The 19,043-nt window shown below is 34.7% G+C and overlaps 1 protein-coding gene and 1 non-coding gene across 3 annotated transcripts in view; one reads left to right on the top strand and one right to left on the bottom strand.

The window, feature by feature from the left end:
• LOC146999061 (uncharacterized) overlaps positions 1 to 19,043 on the bottom strand; it is a 173,342-nt gene that overhangs the window by 21,964 nt on the left and 132,335 nt on the right. The gene's annotated exons all lie outside the window — the stretch shown is intronic.
• Positions 14,974 to 15,044, top strand: TRNAR-CCU (transfer RNA arginine (anticodon CCU)). Its single transcript has one exon. It is a non-coding gene; the product is annotated as a tRNA-Arg (tRNA).

Below are 19,043 nucleotides of genomic sequence, written 5' to 3'. Positions count from 1 at the left end.
ATTTTGAAACGAAATAAAAACACAGTGAGTTCTCTTACATCATGCCGGGGAAAATACGCCCGGCTACTCATTTTATGCAATAGTTTTCTCTATTTTAGGATTCGTAAAATTTAATATCCTTTTCTAAAAATGGAATTCTAGAGATGCAAGTCCATTTATAGGGGTAGAAAAGAACAATAACTGATTTCAAAGCTATTGAAAAAGATCATTAATATGACTTCATCCGTGAAATAGATACGAGTCTTTTTCTATAACTGAAATTTAGAGAAAGGTCGCATTTTCTGTAAAGAACCTGACAGTGAGAAATTGGGAATATGGCAGTGCAGTAAGATATATAGCTCCTAGCATACTGATTTTAATCTCTGCATATTACTTAATTATCTTAGGATACATCAAGCAAAGCAAAGATTGCCTCATGCAGGTATTGTGTTAAAAGAAGGTGGAAGTGGATGAAAGATTATAACAACAATCAAAAACTTCCGATAAATGATGTAAATAAATACGATTCTCATAAATGTATGCACTATATTTATATGCTTCGATTAGTAATCATATAACCAAAGCAAAGCCTAGAATTAACTCCTGGAAGAAATAAAGAAATAAGAACAATAACCACACAGCTTTTAAAAAATTAGGCCTAAGAAAAGACACTAATAGGTAAAAGCAGGGGTATGTAATAGCTCTAATTAGTGAAAAAAAGATATATAGATAAAATAATCAAAACTTTAAATAACGAAAATAAAGATGGAGACCTAATTAAAATTAAGAAATCTCTAAAGAAATGCATAAAAGTTTAAAATATGGAGATATGTTTTAATATACACTGGTGATCAAAAATTAAGGACGAGACGGTTTTTTCAATATAACTTTGTACAAAAGCTTTCCAAATCAACACATTTAATACCGTAAGATCCCCAATACGTAAGGACATGAGTAATGTAAGCAACACTTACTAAAAGAGAAATCAGAGTGATAAAAACAAGCTTTATTGAAAAAGTAGCACGGAGCGCAATGCGACTGAAGGCCGAAGCATCCGTGTGATGGGTGTCCAGCAAGAAACATCCCGTCTTTAAAAAGGGATATGATCTCCCCTGACTGCTAGGCAGGTTTCACAGCGTCAACCCATGCTGAGAATGAGGGTGTCAATGAGTTGTTGAGGCATTGCTGCCCATTCGTCTTGCAGCGCCAATCAAAGCTCCGGAATCGTTACTGGTGGTAAGGTACGAGCTGCCAAGCGTATGCCTAGAAAATCCCATACATGCTCGATGGGATTGAGATCCGGAGATCGTGCCGGCCAATCCATATTTTCAATATCCTCACTCTCTAAGAGCTGTTCGGCAGCTACTGTGCGATGACATGGTGCATTGTCGTCCATGAAAAGGAACTGCGGACCCATAGCGCCTCTGAAAAGACGCACATATGGAAGAAGAATCTCGTTACAATAACTACTCCCGTTGACTGAACCTGCGTCGAAGATGTGAAGGTCTGTACGACTACCAAGCATGATGCCTCCCCAAACGAGAACACCGCCACCTCCATACCTGTCCCTTTCAATGATGCTCGAGGAATGATTGCGGCTTCCCCACTCTCTCCAGATGAGTATGCGATGAGAATCGCTACTCAGACTGAATCTGCTCTCATCTGTAAAGAGTAGTCGTCCCCATTCATTGTCTCTCCAATTCCGGTGTTTCCGGCACCACAGAGAACGCCTTCTCCGATGGGCAGGCGTTAGAGGTACACACCGTACAGGGCGTCGTGCAAACAGACCACCACCGTGCAGACTTCTGGCCACGGTAAAACGCGATATCGGTCGTCCAGTCACATGTGTCGTGTGTCTAGGGATTTCTCCCGCCGTCTGCCGCCTGTTTCTTCTGGCCTTTAAGGCAATATACCGGTCATCTGCGGGTGTGGTTCCTCGTGGACGACCACTACTAAACCCCCGGATAGCTGTTCCTGTAGTTTGAAACTGGCTCCAAAGTCGTGAAACGATGCTGTGAGCAATTCCGAACTCTGCAGCCACACTTGTCACACTGCGGCCTTCCTCCAACTTTCCAATGATTTGACCTCGGGTAAAAGCATCCAGATGTCGTCTAACAGATTGATCATTCGCCATTTCTCGCTGAGGCAGCAACTCGGTGTGATTTTAACTGCTATACGGCGTGCAATCTCTTTGCCAGAAATACTGGTCTTACACCGACAACATGCTTTATACTACTCAGACACTCCCCCATTATGTCTACTTGCATATCTGCTCATGTGCTACCGTACATCACCTTACTTAATCTCTTGATTGGTCTTTCTGTCCGAACTATGTCCTGTGGAGTGTAGAAAGGATGACAAAAGGAGAAGGGTTAAATTACCTTTTATTTTTCACGATATTACAGGCGTTTCCGCACTTCTCGATACAAAGACCAACCGTTTGTGGTCTGAACGTAAAAATATTAGAACAACTGACAAACTAAAATTCAAATAAAAGCTAACTTTGAATACTTTACACAAATGACTAACACTAAGACTGGTCTTTTAAATTTTTACTTATGTAGTACGCAAACTGCGGAAAACTACAATACGTCTTTAGCTTTCGAGAAGAATAAAACCTCTGGCCTTAAAGGCAGAGAGCAATTAATGGCAAGCTTGTGCGAAATACAGCGGCAAGGCGGCTCACGTTTTCTACATCTAACTCTGCTCTTGGCGAAAAGCCACAACTTAAGTACTTAAGCAAGTACAATTTGCGTAAACATATTCACGCGTTTATTCTGGCCGGAAGTGGAAAATAAGTGATGATAGTAAAGATTTAAAATAAAATAAACGTTAGTCAAACTTAAGGTCCTTACAGTATGACCTATTAAGTTACACAGGTTTTTTTGCTGCACTTTATTTAAATTTATTTCCTCGAATTATTCTAACTTGAGTAATCGATTTCTCAAGGCAAGTAGAAAGTGATATCTAAAATTGTAAATTTTGAAATTAAATATCCCGGTCAATTTTTGTCTTACGGAGCTCAAACTTCTTCTAATTTTAGATATAATATAGAATACATATATTTCTATATAGAAAAAAAGTTCCACAGTTAGATGTTATACATCCTTTGTCAGAAACGTTCCAGGACAAGTTTTTTTGTTTTTAATTTCTGAGTTTGCAGTACTAAAATATAAAAAATGTTAATTTTATGTTACCTGATATATATTCTTACTTGAGATGACCTTGACCATGTTTCCGCGCAAACTTACTAGGGGCAGGGCTGTGCTTTGTAAGACTCTGTACAGACTGGTGTCGCATTCGTTAAGGTGACACAATGGATGCTGATTGTGAGCAAAGAGTGAACATTAAGTTCTGTCTTAAGCTCTTGAAAACCCCTAGTGAAACGTGGAACATGATTAAGCAAGCACATGCAGGCAAGCACATGCAGGCAAGGCACGTAAAGTCGTGTTTTCGAGTGGCGCAAAAGGTTTCGTGATACCGATGCAAACCTGAAGCGTGTAAGGCAGTTATTGCAAGAAGACCGTCCTGTAGCTGTGCATATGGTACCAGAAGAACTGAATTTGAATCGTGATGTGTATCATAAGATTTTACGTTAAAATTTAAGGAAACGGTATTTCACTTCAGGGAAGAGATTATTCAAAATTCTGGATATGCAAATAAAGAGAAGTGTCTTACCTTTATGATCCCCGTTCTTCCATTCTGGTCCGCCGCTTAGGAAGATTATAATTTCAACTCATCTAAAACTCACACTGCTCTGCACATAACATATTATTTTTGACATTTCACACAAAACAGTAACAATATATCAATCATTACAACAACAAAAATACTTCTAACCTACTTAGCGTGATTGTTCTATTATACGTACACTTACCGCTGCCAGTTCTCAAAAGCAAAACTTTCTTTTTCAAATTCTCGTCGGTCTGGAGGCTCGATTCGTTCCCCAAGAGTGGAACATGCGTCGTGTTCAACACTTAATGCAATAATTTTCTCTCACTAATTAACAGATGAACAGAAAGAGGAAGAAATTCTTCTGAACTATTGGATAGAAACAGACGTAATCCAATATTTGTTTCAAAGATTATTGTGATTTTCTTTTCTAATTTCCGTGTGTAAGAAGGTGACTCAAAGGAAAGTCGCATCAAGATTATTGCGGACATCCAACGGGTTGTGACAAAAAAGCCTGCAAGAATCACAATTGAACATTTCGATTTTTGCTTCGCATACCTCTAGAAACGCTGGCAGTTGCGTATAGATAGCCAAGTGGACTACTTTGATAGCAACTAGGATCAATACTTGGAAAATGCAATTTCTATTCTTTTAACGACCTTTGTCCTGGAACTTTTTTGACAAAGGATGTAGTAGTCCTACATACAAAAATTCAGCGTTATACGGCAAATTCGTTTTGAGCTACGAGAGAGACATACAGATAAGTTCATAAGTACGTGTGTAAGTAGAGATATCACGATAACATCCCTTCTGAATCCATTTTGCAATCCTTTTTGGAAACAAAAATCATTCGTTATTTTTTCCGTATGTACAGATGTCACTCAATTAGTCCAAATTGATTTTAGAGCTGTCAGAGTGATATTTCCGTTGAAGTATAATACCTGAAATTTTCGTGATTGCAGTACTTTTACATTCTACAATGAAGTAAAAAACCTCTGAATTTTATTAAAAATTCCCTTTTCTTTGTGTTCAAAGAGATGATTTGAAAAATTATATGCAGTTACTGAACAACTTACGCGTTTGACTGTAGCCTGCTGCCTGTAGACAACACCAGTAGAGAAATGACCGCGCACTGTAAAGTATTTGGTTTACATAAATGGCTTTAAATATTTGTTGCGTTAATCATAAGATAAACTAATTAGCGTGATAGAATGTTTGTGATAAGAAGTGTGCATTTTGCTAGTCTCTTTTAGTTTTAAAACATCCTATATATAACCCCTAAACCTGCCCAACGATGCAACACAAAAAATCAAGTTTAAAACTAAATTACTGAAATTTAAAATGTCATATTTATTAATTAAGCACGTTATTTTAAAATCAAATATCCATAATTTTAAAGCAGAAACTGTGTAGAAAACTGTGACAATTTACAGTGTAAATAGTTTCTCGCATGCACCTTTCATTTTGGCATTACTGTATATTTCCACACTAAGGTAAGTTACATTAAATTAAACTTATTGTAGTTAGATTATGCTACTTGTATTACATTTTAATCACAAAAAGATAATTTTACTGCTATTATTTCAATGATACATGCTTTCTTTTTTTTCCTCTATCTTAGTTTTGGTACTTTATATCACTCCAAATTTCGCGCACTAATTTTGGGGAAAATAACACTATCGCACCATGGTTACTCCATAGTGAAAAGAATTAATTCCTGCTTAATTATATACTGCTACATAGCGATAAATGTTAGCATTATTCATGATCTGGGACGTAAGGCTGAAGTATGAAATAAATTATCATCTTTAGCTACCTTAGATTAATAACTGCTTTCTTCAAGAGGGCCTTACAGTTCATGAAATAATTACAGTTCATAAATTAATAACATGCATTTGCTGCTCCCTTAAAAAATCCAGTAATTAATTCTGAAGTTAAATTATTGCTTTTGTCTAGATGGATTATACCAACCACTTTTTTATTCGCAGTATTTCTGGAAACAAATGCTTAAACGTGTCCTGTCGGTTAGCACAACGTTATAGATTTTATACTAAAATTAACTCAAAACTAAGGAAAATGAGTAATATTAAAAGAAATAAACACATCTTCTAATATGGTCATATTTAATGATAAACTTGCTTAAAAATATCTTTAGCAAAACGTTTAGTTTACATAAGCTATTTAATAATTATCATATGCATCAAATTAAGTACAGTAAGACCCCGCTTAACGCGGGGGATACGTTCCATCAAAGTAGAGCGTAATGCGAAACAGCGCTAAACGAGGCTATCTTTACATGTAAATATTGGGGTTAGGGGAAGATGGCTAGGAAATTGGTTAGGTATTAAATTTAAAAAGTATGTTCTTTTAATAAAAATAAAACCAAACATTTATTTCTTAAAGCCCAAATTAATACCACATTATTATTTCTTGCAAAAATAAAAACAAAATATAAATAACAAAACGAATATTCTTAAAAAAACAAATAAAATTCTAAGTCAGTCATATTTAGTTAGCCTTCCGCGTTTTAAGTGTTCTGCCTTTTTGTGACAAAAGCATCTAATGTTGTTTGCCTTTTTCTTTTGCGTTGTTCTCTTAAAAGTTCTTCATAAACGGATAGAGCATCTCTAACACCACGCCTTACTTTTGAGCTCCTGTCAAAATTCGGATCATTTTCAATGAATTGATCCATTATTTCAGTTATGGTAGAAAAAGTCCTTTTTACAAACGCCATCGAAAGTTCTTTTTGCTCTTCTTCTGAATCACTGCTGTCAACATTTTTGTTTTCTTCTTGTTCAGTTAATTCCTTGAGCTCATCATTAGAAAGACTAGCCGCTGCTTCTTAAATTATTTCTTCGACATCTTCCACATTTAACCCTTCAAAATATGTCTGTACAATACCGCACCAAACAAGAAATACAAGTACACTCTTTCGGATATGTATTGAAACCTATCGCTGCATAATATTTCGAGGAATCCCCGTATGCTGCGAGCGATTTCGTGTAATCCCCGGGTTGAAATAAAAGAGCGCTAAACCGAAACAGCGCTAAACGAAACAGCGTTAAGCGGGGTCTTACTGTACTGGCTATTTTGGACATAAGCCTGTCCGTGTGCCAGCCGATATCAGATTTTGTATTTCATTTAATATCTACTTCAATTTAAGTTAGATTTACTCCTGTTGCCTAATGGTCATAGCGATGGCCTTGTAGCGTAGTCACACAAATCAAGAGATAGCGTAAATAATTGATTTAATATGCTATTCTAGGCTATATGCAAATAATTTATAAAGCATTGTTATCATCGGTAAAAGAAAGAAAATATAAAATATAAAGAACAAAAGAAATAAGAAACTAAACAATAAAAAAAAAAAAAAAGAAAATTTGAAAGGTTTCAGAATTTAAATTACGTCCAAAGGGGCGTTTTTTAAACATTTTGTGTGCTACCTTTATTTATAAAATATCATGTTCTTCGCACTTAAACATAAAATTCAGTGCAAGAGCAATATCGCAAAATAATTTTAAATTGAGCACATCTTTAAAATTTCCGATATACAGACTCACGCGCTGGAGATAAAAATGTTTGTTTTTCTGTACAACGTTGCCATTGCTCGCTTTGAAATCCTTTGGGTTTGTTAATCAAAAATTCTTTAAAGTTTTACGGAGTATCAAATAGATAATAAAACAATCCAAATTTCAAATTTGGGCTTCCAGATGCCCATATTCGCAGTAGGATTACGTCATTCACAATTGGATGGCTCTAGGTACCATTATTTTATCACAATGCGTGAAACATACATGCATTTATGCAGATTCTTCATTATTTAATTTTTTCAAATATAATACAGGGAGATAATATTTGGTGGCAACAGTTTGAAAAGGGAAAAGGACATTTAGAGTGTTCGACGCAAAATTATCAGACGAAAATAATAGTCCTCAGGTACAAAGCCCCTTTGGACTAAAATATCTAAAATCCTTTAGATTTTATATAACACCACAAGTGGTGCTCTTTTTAACGTTTTGTGTGCTACCTTTATTTCTTAAATATCATGCTCTTCACATTCAAGCCAATAAAATTCATTCAATAAAAATATTTCATTAAAGTATAAAATACCTTTATTATAATATTAGCTTTCAGTAACTTTTTTCATTTTAATTCCCTAAATAGCTGTTAATTCCATATACAATAAATATTAGGGCGCTTCCAAGCGATGCTTATGTAAATACGTGCTGTGAAATGTTGCATAAAAATTTATTATGTATGAAAGAAATCAGAATATTCCTATTTTCAAAATATGGGCACTAATGACACTAACAATTTCTCTAGCCATGGAGTAAAATTTAATATCATAACCGCAAAATATAATATAGTCTTTATATCAAAATCACTCATTTATAAGTTTCGGCACACGTTCCTAAAAAAAAAAAATTATTGTAATAACGCATTCTTAAGCATTTTGCAAAACCTGAGATAGTTTCACTATCTCAGTTTCAGTCCAATTAAAGAGATTTAATACTATCTAGTCAGCAGCAAGCTTCTATTTCTATGCAACGTTTCCAAAATAAGGGCGTTCATCATTATCCAGCTCTCATTAAAAAGGAACACTAATTATGAGAAAGATGTTGTTGGTTGAAAGCCTAGCATTAAGAAAAAAACATAGTTATGTAATCTTGCCTGCTGTTTTGATTTTTACCGTATAAGAAGGTGCTAGATTTCGAGTGTTGTTGAGAACATATTTGCGTAACTGAATTTCAAAATTTATTTTCTTTTATAATAAGGGGTATGACATACTTCAGCTAATAATAAGCGCTGCATGGCTCACTTCGAATTCGTGTTATCATATAACACTGAATGTATGCATGCGAAAAAAAAACACTATGCAGCATTAGATGAAACTACCTTTGTATTCTAAACAAAACACTTTTATTGCCGTGAATTCTAATAAATTTAAGATATTCTGACTTAAATTTAGTCAGCAGACTGATTAACTGTATTGGGTACTCTGATCATTAGATGAACTAATCTTATTTAAAGTACAGTATGTTCCAAAACGTACGGTACTGAAATAGAAAGATGAAAATATTACATTATTGTCATCTGTGAGGTTATTTCTTCTAAAAGAAATTAACATACATACTTCATACATACATACACATACCGTTAGCGTGTTGATTTGAAACGGTATGCGTAATATAAGTGTCAAAGTGTGCACCGCCTCGCTGTAGACAGTGTTCATATCGTTCAAGCAGATTTTCAAACATACCTGGAGCAAAGGTTGCTGCAGACTCCTTCAAAACGAGATGATTTGCTCACGTAATGCAGGCACAGTTCTCAGTGGATCTCCACACTTGAATACAGTCTCCTTTAAGATTCCCTTTAAATAAGCATCAGGTGGTGTAAGATCGGAAGAATGAGATGGGGATGGGAAGCCAGTACCACGTGAAATGATTCGTCCGGAAAAGTTTTCCTGAAGCATGGCTAGAGATTCTTGAGCGGTGTGGCTGATCGCCCCGTCCTGTTATACCTCTGTATACTCATCCAAATGTTCCTTGCACGACAGAACCTTCTCAAATCCTACTGAAGAAATGGCTGGATCACTAAACCCATGTAGCTTTCTTGGGTGACGGTAACAGCATTGTCTTGCTCATCTTCAACGAAACACGGTCCACCTTAGCGGTCAGTTCTTTATGAAGGGAAAATAATCCTAAAACTATGGGTACTTTCTTCCTTTACTTCATTTTTACTACTGCGAACACACTCAGCTGGAGCTATGCGCTGTCCACAAATGCAAACATGTGTTCAAGATTCGAGTACAGTATATTTTGGCGCATACTGTACTTTGGGTTTTGAGCCGCCCAGACGGTATAGTGGTTAGGGAAGCTTACTGCGAAGAGACCAGGTTCGAATCCTGGAGAAGGCATGTCTGTAATTGTCCATTCTTTTCATATGGATGTGGAGAAATGTGGTGGATAGCCATTGTTTAACCATTCGCAATGTGGGTATTGTCCAGCCATACCAGATATCCAGATAAATTACACCCCACAGGACTTACAGGGGATCCTACCAGGCGTTGGTTTTTTTACAGTTGGTGCCTTTCGCACGTACATGCTATGGAGCGCAGCTCCAGGTCTGCTTGCATACTATGTTTTAAGTAATAGCTTTGCTATATTATTCTAGGTTGTGATCTATAGCTCAGTGCCTCTTGTGGACAGGAAGCTCATTATAATTATGATTCTTTTTCGGGGGGGATGTTCTTGGTAGCGTATCTAATAAAGGGAGTCACTTCACTCTCTGAATTCGGGACTTTTAGATGATGTTAAGCTGTAAGGGGGAATTTGAATATATAATGGTCGGGACTGCCTCTTTCTCCACATCCACATTGATGTGAAGTTGCTAATTTCCTTGCATAGAGGTACGTGGGAAAAAAGCCATGCCCTGATAAGAACCACGTTATATCTCTAGTTATTAAACTGGGAGCTGTGCCTACTTTTGGGAACAACTGATAAGTCCTTCTTCCTTGTTCGGCGTTGTCCCACCAGTTCTGCCATTCAGGTTATAAGGTATTTCTCCCACTTTCCAAGCGTTCTTCGTAGTGTAGTGGTTCTGCACGCTGGGCCGGTATCCAGAGGTCCGTAGTTCGCTTCCCGGCGAAGGCGTTTGCTATTTTTAATTTTGTCTGCTTTCAAAAAAATACCTAATATCTCTACAAGCTTTAGATTTAACGGTGATCCACCTATTTGGTACTTCCACAATATACTAACTACTACTTCCGGCCTTAGTAGTGGTCAAGCCTAAATCGGCTAAATGCCCGCTAATGGAAAAAATGTTAAATTTTATCTACTTTCTTTAGAATTCAAGAAAAGCGTAAAATTTTAACAAAAGTTTTTACTCTTTGTATGTAGACTTTCCGAATATGCAAAGTAAACTATGTTGTCGAAAGGAACAGATTTTAGGTAATAAACTTCAATTTTTCCATAAAATATAATATAAGAATTAATCATTCCAGAACTTCCAGTATCTAATATAAGATTATATTTTGTCAACAAAAGAGTTAAGGAAAGTGGCGAAGATAATAGCAAACCCTGTTACCCTTTGGAATAAGTAGCATATACGGCTTATCTTATGAAGTTTTCTTGTATTTTATTTTGCAATATTGTTTTCCTTTTTTTTTTTTCATTATATGTAAATTTTTATTTCATTTTTATTTTTAATGCATTCTTTCGTTTTAGACTCGCATTGCTTCGACAAGCCTGAGGTGAATTCATTTTAAAAGATGTGTTGGTCATAACTTACAAGATTTATAAATGCGATGAGAATTAATTGATATTTCTCTAACATCCCGTTAAATACGCTGCAGGCGATAAAATGCAACAATTCGTTTTAGATAATATGCACTAAGTAACAGATAACTGAAACTGATATTATGATGAATTTGTAGGTAATTTAACAATTAACAGCAAGCTTATTGAAAACGATGCAAGCCGAAATCATAGTCGCAAATACAAGGTAGACCAAAACGTAGCGGAGAAGACAACGTAAGATGAAAGCGTCGTCGCACAAATCATCATATGCGAAAAGAAAGCAAGGAGAGAACATCGCAGTTCTAAAACATCGTTGTACAAAATATCGTCACCGAAAATAAAGCGTTCATAGACTTAGCAGTTTAAAAACATCTTCGTCGAAATCTGCGTAAAAGCTGGGCGATTTCAAGCGAAGAAAAACATACTAAAGTGAATGACTAGAGCTCTACATTTTATTCCCGAAGAAAGAGCAATTTAGTACGAGATGATTAAGAGCAGATTCTTTTCACCTTACCTGCATCTTATGATACACCCCTTCCGAACACGGAACAGGTGTGAATTCGTAGTGAACCGAAGCGTTAAATATTCTTGATCCGGCATGAAATCCGGCGGCAATGCACGTTTTGGGTTTCTTAGAAGATTTGTTAGGCGGACAGTCGAAAAAACCAGGAAGATCTGTTGGATTATTAAAATTTCCTGATATTCAGGCGATCATGCCCATCCCCAGTAAGAGAACTTCGATTTGTGGGTTTCAGCCTGTGAATAATGATTTTTTTTTACTTGTCTTAACTATTTTAACTATTGTAAAGATCTTTGAAAGTTAGTGACTATATAACAATCAGTTATTTTAATGTATATGCAAATGAAATGATTATAAAATTGGTTTAACCACCTAAATTTGTGCATAATTGAATGTGAAAATAATATTAAAATCAGATATAATATATAAAATGAGGGTATTTTATTTAGCAAATTGAAACTTATGTGATTAAATGCATCTTAGCGAATTGTAGGGAAGTGATCAATTAACCCGATTACTTTAATGTTTATTTAATCTAGAAATTAATAAATTTGTTTAGTGATAAATATTTTATGTTTTATTGGTATTATTTATTCAGTGGTCTGTCAAGTTACTCCATTAGTGTGAACGATTAGCTCTTTTTAGGGACTTTGAGATTAATTTACCTAGGGTACTGTTAAAAATTTTTAAGAACTAAAAACACAACATTTTTATCTCCAGCGCGCGAGACTGTGTATTGGAAATTATAAAGATAGGCCGTTTTGCTGTTTTTGAATATTTTGTGACATTGCTGTTGAATTAAAATTTATGTGGTTTAAGTGCGAAAAGCATGACAACGTCCTTTTGGTCGTAAAATAAAATCTAAAAGCTTTCAGATTCTTTTTTTTAAATTTTTTTTTTTAAGTTTCATACCATTTTTTTTTGTTGTTTTATCAGGCAGCAGTAAGTGAAATGCTAAGTCAGTTAGTTTGAAAAATAAATATAATATTATTACACAGAATTTTCTCTACATAAAACAATACATCAAATAAAACAGACTTTCAAAGTAAATGATATTTTAAAATTTAAATCTACTGTACATACAGTGGTTTCAAATGAATTTTTATCGATTTTTAGCTTTCAATTTATTTCTCATATTGTACATAGTATTCCCTTTTTGTTTACTATGACGTTGTTTACTATGACGGAGGTCGAAAACCTCGGAGAAGACTGAAATACTTCCCATACATAGAATGTTTCGAAAGATTTCACAAGAAATCTTTTTATTAAGAGAGAATGCTGTCACGAAAAATTATTATTACACTGAATATTATTTACTGTGCTGTCGTAATGCTTGCCCAAAATACAAATTTTACATAACTGAGCTTAATATATGGAAACAAAATAAAATTATCCTAGTAATAATAATTCGTAACAGTCAATAATATTGTAACAATAAATATCACCGTAATAATAAATAAAAACATTATCATAATCTCAAATAAGTCTTCAAATATATTTTTCCATTCAATGCAATGGGTGTAAGGAATAATGTAAATATTAACATTTTGAACGTCCGGGTTGTATGCAAAATGTTACAAATTTGTGCGACCACTAGGTTGAAAACATTATTAAAATCACATGATGTGTTTTCAAAATAAGTATATTTAGTGCCAGGCTTGTAAAGTATTATTTGAATGCTCTAATTTTAAACTTCATTAATTAATAAAGCTTCATAAAGTGATTCACGTCTCTTGTCGTATTGTAATGTTGTTATTCTTTGCTGACCTTAATTTAAGAAAAAGGTTTTATTATATCTATTAGTAGTTAGTTTAATGCATTCTGTAAACTATAGTTTATGTCTAACATGCTTCTCTTCGTTTACATTACGATGACATTTCTTTCCTAGTAAGATTGGTTTGTTTTTTTGTTTTTTTGTTTTTTTTTGATTATCGCAAAACACTCTTCAGATATGTGCTTAAAGGCAAATGATGCCTTCGCAGAGGACTTTTTAAGACAAACTGACTGGTATGTGCGTTACACATGGGAAAACCACGAAAAGCCTCATGCAGCCAGCTCATTTTCCGGAATTCTAATCCTGGATCGAAATACCAGTGTTTAGCGAATTTATGGCTTGGCAGCTGATGGGCTACTTGCAGGAAAGAAAACACGTGTCTCCAAATTGGTAGGGAAAAGGCATTAAGGAAATGAAAGCATAACCGAAGAACTGAATTAAAATCGAAGTGCTGAGCCTTATTGTTCTAGACCAAAAGTTGCCTTTTTTACACAAGTTATTTGAATACAATCACCTAATCCATTTACAGACCAGAAGAGGAAAAAACAGCATCTCTTATTTAGTTTCAGAAATTAACTATTAAGAAATGGTACGTCAAAAGGATTTCTAGAGACATTAGCATTAGGAAATTAGGTTAATTTTGGAAGCAGACAAGATGAAAAATATGCAACGCCTTCGCCGGGAATCAAACCAGGGACCTCTGGAATACGCGCCCAGCGTGCAGACCACCACACCACGAAGGCATGCCAAGAAAGCGGGAGAAATGCCTAATAGAATAATTCGATAATATTAACTGCAATTATGTGTAATTATTAATTCTTTTTGGATCAATTCTTTAAAACAATGAACACATATTTAACATAATCATTAATCTATGCGAGGCACTATCAGTTTTCTAGAAAAATAATTTTTTTTTTTAGTTTTCGTAATAAATACCATGGCGCAAGAATGTTTATTTCACACATGAGCGGCGAAATTATTTTTTAAAAATTTTACCATCCAAATACTGGAAAATGTTTTGAAGAAACATTGCCGTTGCAGGATCAATGATAAAGCGATGTCTTGTTGAAAGTGTTCTGGAAAATGGATTCATCAATGTCATGGAAATACTTTGCAAAGCTCGTTCAATGTTTGGACATATATGATGGATATAAGTTTACTCTGGTTCCTTTTTTTATTAAAGCTTATGTGACAGTAATGAAATATTCATACTCTATCCTTCATTTCTATCATTATATCACATTTCTAAATTATTTATGTATATGTTAAAAACTTTCGTTTATGCTTAATGCCAATTAAATGCTTTTACAGTTTAATATATGTATACATTTTTTTTTCCAAATTAATTGTAAAATGCTAGTTAAGTACTGACTGACCTCTTTATAAATATGCTTTCAGTTAGGAAAATACTTGCCCATTATTTTGACCATTTCCCTTATGTTAATCTAAATATTTATGTACTTTTCAAATATTACTAGTATTTTCTCCCTCCTGCTCTCATGTCTTCGTGGTGTAATGGTAGCACACTCGAAGCATGTTCGAGAGGTCCAGGTTCGAGTCTCGGGGAAGCATTGTTCCGTTTTCATGTTTCTTGCTTCAAAAATTTAGTCATTCATCAAACTATAAAGTGGTGGACAATAATTTGTCACCACCAGGATTTGGAGATTAGGTTCCCTAATCCCCACTCACCCTTTAAAAGGGTAAGGTATTTTCTCCCTCCTTTTCCGCATGCCCTCGTGGTGTAACGGCAGCACACTCGGCGCCTATTCGAGAGGTCCAGGTTTGAATCCTGGCGAGGGCATTACTCATTTTTCATGTTCCCAGCTTCAAAAAAAGCCTTATGATTCTAAAATATGAAACCCCAATTTGTCTCTAATACTTATATATAAATGTTATTTGATTAACTTGTATATAAAATGTTTGAGAAAGGAAGCTAAAGACTTCATTTTTTGTAACTATATATGGTTTAGCGGCTAGCGGTACCAGTTGTCGTATGGATGGTTCCCAGTCTGCACCCCGGAGAAGGCTTGGGTATTTATTAGTGTATTATTTTATTAGTGTATTAGAATCTTTGAGAAATGGTAACATTTGAAATATATTATCTATAAATTCTCTCGAACGTCTTAAACTGCACAGTTACATACAGTTACTGCACAGTTACCTATAGTTTGCTAATCTATGGCTATATTCGTTGCAAACGCTTTGGGCACTTTGTATGTTCTTTTCTGGAGTTTGCGGGTAACAGCGAATTCACCTGTTATTTGTTCACAAGCTCGATCACTCCTGAAACTTTCGTGGGGAGTGTCGTCAGGAAATTCGCTAGCTTTCCTTCTAAGTCTAATGATATTTCTCTAAGATAATCCCACCAGTAATTATACTGTAGTGGAGTATGGGTTCATAACGAATTGAATGTACCCAGAATCGATGATAGTTTGATAAAATTTATTTCCGAAAAAGAAACAAATTACAGTATTAGAACTTTCCACAAAAGTATTCGTACAGCTCTTCTCAGTACGACAAAGCATAATCAGTAGTTATACTCCAAACTACGAAGAACGTTAAACACAATACAATGCATATTCCCTCTAATAGCTCCCACGGATATCTCAATATTCCGAAGTCACGCTGAACTAACAATTACTGAGACACTAATTCTCATCCAGTCTTATATAGTTTTTTACCGGTTTCTGTCTAGAAATCTCTAGTACCTTTCACTTCTCAGAATTTTTGGAAGGCATATGACGGTCGGATAGGGGTACAGTTATGCATAAGATCAATTATATTTATTCAATTACAATAATTACAGTTACATAGGGACCAGACAAAAATGTCGCCAAACTTGACGACTTTTGGCGATTTCACGCCAAATTTGCCGACAAAAATTAGTCGCCAAAACCATTACCAGCTTGACGATACCTCGCCAATTTAGAGAGAAAGCCATGTACTCAGTGTTAAATAGATTTGCCCCTGTGTTTTTGTTTTCTGGCAAAGCATCATATCCTTCAAACATTTCGATTTACATTATACAAAAAATGCGACAATTTCACATATAATTTCACTAAAACTATTTACATACGTACAAAATTCGTTAAAAATATGTTGCAGTTACAAAACCAATACTTAGCGCTAAACTATTTTCATAAAATACGCCGTTAATTCTGAGAAATTTTGGTATTAGAAGTGGATGTCTGAATTCAATAGTTAAGGATATGTAGATATTCTTGACAAACTTCTATACACAGTACATCTAATAATTGGCTTTCTGAAAATTGGTGCTTAATATTCATTGTTGCTCTGCTTATTTTGATTGAAAACAACATCTGAAATGAAGCTTTTAAACAGCAGCTTAGGATTCAAGTATAAAGTTTCACCAAATATGTTTACCATAGAGTCAATGAAGACAGTCATTAATTATAATGGACTGTGTACATTTGCGAAACATGTTAAAAATCCGTTTTGATTTGAGAAAGTTGATTTTAAATGATATTATCATTTTGTCATGGAGGTGCATTTAGATAAGTATGTTCTGTCTCAATTCTCAGCAACTTCTAAAATAACCCAAAGCATTCAAAGATGCGGTTTATTTTCTCTTAGTGTAATGCAACAGAAAAATTTAAAGAATCAGCTTTTTCATGTAATACATGTCTTCTGTAGCTTTCTCCAACAAAATTGGGTAATATGAGATAAGGAGACAGTGGACCCTTAAAGTTTCCAATAAATGACATTTTAACCCTTTTATTTCAGTCGCTCCTCTTTTATCTCATAAAACACTAGGAAGATTTAAGGGCATAAAGGGAGATAAACATGGAGAGGAAACAAAAATTTTTGAACTACTTAGTCCCTTGCTCTATTGGTCCTACTTGACAACTAACTCGCATCAGAGCGGCGACAATGGCAATTGCTTCACATACAATGAACCGACGTATATTGGAATTCATTAATCAATCTGTATTGCCTTTCGGATGTCTTGTACTAATAAGAATTTAATACTTAATGCTATTTGAGCAAACTAAGTAAATAAAATTTCGGCAATCTCAGATGGACGCATTTCACTGTATTTATAGTAAGATTACACAGAAGGAGAGAAAAAATTCTTTCAGATGATAAGAGATACGTGGCGAAATGGAAAGAACACTTTTTCGCTTGATCTTTTTTTCGTCCTCCGCATTGCGATGATGGGGTCATTCAGACTACTAATCCACTCTAGAGGGCTAAATCCAGAGAGATCAGTAATCAAAAGAAAGCTTTTCCGGCTTTCTACGAAGCCTCATTTAGAAAAATTACGAGTTTCTTCAGTATTTTATTTATTTAGCCCTTTTAATCACAGTAAAATATCTACCAGAGCTAACATTATCAAGGCAAAAGGTTTATTAAAATAGTTTTTTGGTTAAACTAAAAAAATACATTAATTCAATTTTCATCCATAGTTATGTGTAAGAACTAGTGTAAAAGATCTGATGTGTACACCACATGACTTCCTTGTACGGAATATTAAATTATACGCATTTTTTCTTGCATTTCATTTAAACTTATTGGATTGAATTAAATCTGCTTCGCCGACAGCGCATAAACCACAATAGAATAAATGCATTCTTTAAAATGCACTCTAGTATTTATTTACCATAGCGACACTCTGGCGCTAGATTCACTTAACAGTATTATATTTCGTTCATATTATAACTCAGAATGCACAAAATTGATATCATTTAAAAAATTATCTAATCGCTGCCACTTGTTCTATTCAAATACTATAATAAATCTAGAACAATGTATAACAGAAATTAAGAAAGCAAAACAAAAAAGAAACATTTTTTCCCAGACGCTTGAGTATTTCTCATTGAATTAATTAAGTTCTCACTTCGCGATAATGCAAAAATACATAAAAAATATTTATTGGTGAGGCCGATTGCAACCAAAATACGAGGTGCACATCTACATGGTATAGCCGTCTTACTATATGTAAAATTTCAACGTTCTGAGGCTACTCGTTTTTGAGTTATGCAAGATACGTACGTACATACGTTCGTACAGACGCCACGAAAAATTCTCTTCAGAATTCATTTTAAAGCAGTTTTATAACTTTTTTGGGAGGAAACGAGTATTTTATTCTGTCCTTACGTACAGATATCAAACAAATACATCGTTAAATTGCATTCGATAGCGGTCAAAATGGATAATTTCGTTGAAATATGCTGCCTGAAACTTTTTGGGATTACAATACTTCCTTTTTACTCCGTACAAAGACTTCGTACAAGGAAGTAAAAATAACATCTTTTAATAATAAGAGTAGAATGATTGTGGTGGACGTGAGTTCATAGCATCAGCTGATATAAAATGTATTTGTTATTCCGACTACTGTGCATCATAAAATAAGTCAAAAATTACATAGCATTCTTCCTAAATATGGTTCGACATCTAATCGCTCTAGGTATTATTTTATTTTTAGAAAAACAAGTATCGAGAACGATATTTCACGTGTGGAAGTTGTAACAAAAGGCATTAGAAATTTAATTGGTCTATGTGCCCAAAGTAGGCACTCTGTTTTTTTGTTGCTGTGACTTATCTCATTTGTCTGACAGTAACATCAGACGGTATCCGCCAAATTCTTCGTGGCAAGATTGCGCCTTGGGCACCATACACAAAAGTACTCTTGATGAAACTATAAGCTCTGTATTTCCTCAAACTTGTCTTCAAACCCTGTGTCCCAAGATAATTCAATTATGAATAGGAAATAATTCCTTATTATTTCTGTATTATTTGCGAAAGGGTTTCTTCTCAATGTCTTTTTGCTATGAAGTGG

Source organism: Stegodyphus dumicola, chromosome 1 (assembly GCF_044657685.1).
Source record: "Stegodyphus dumicola isolate Sdum_Otavi_A_Nest chromosome 1, ASM4465768v1".
NCBI lineage: Eukaryota > Metazoa > Arthropoda > Arachnida > Araneae > Eresidae > Stegodyphus > Stegodyphus dumicola.
The sequence above is the reverse complement of the archived record's forward strand: the minus strand, read 5'-3'. Positions and strand labels throughout refer to the sequence as shown.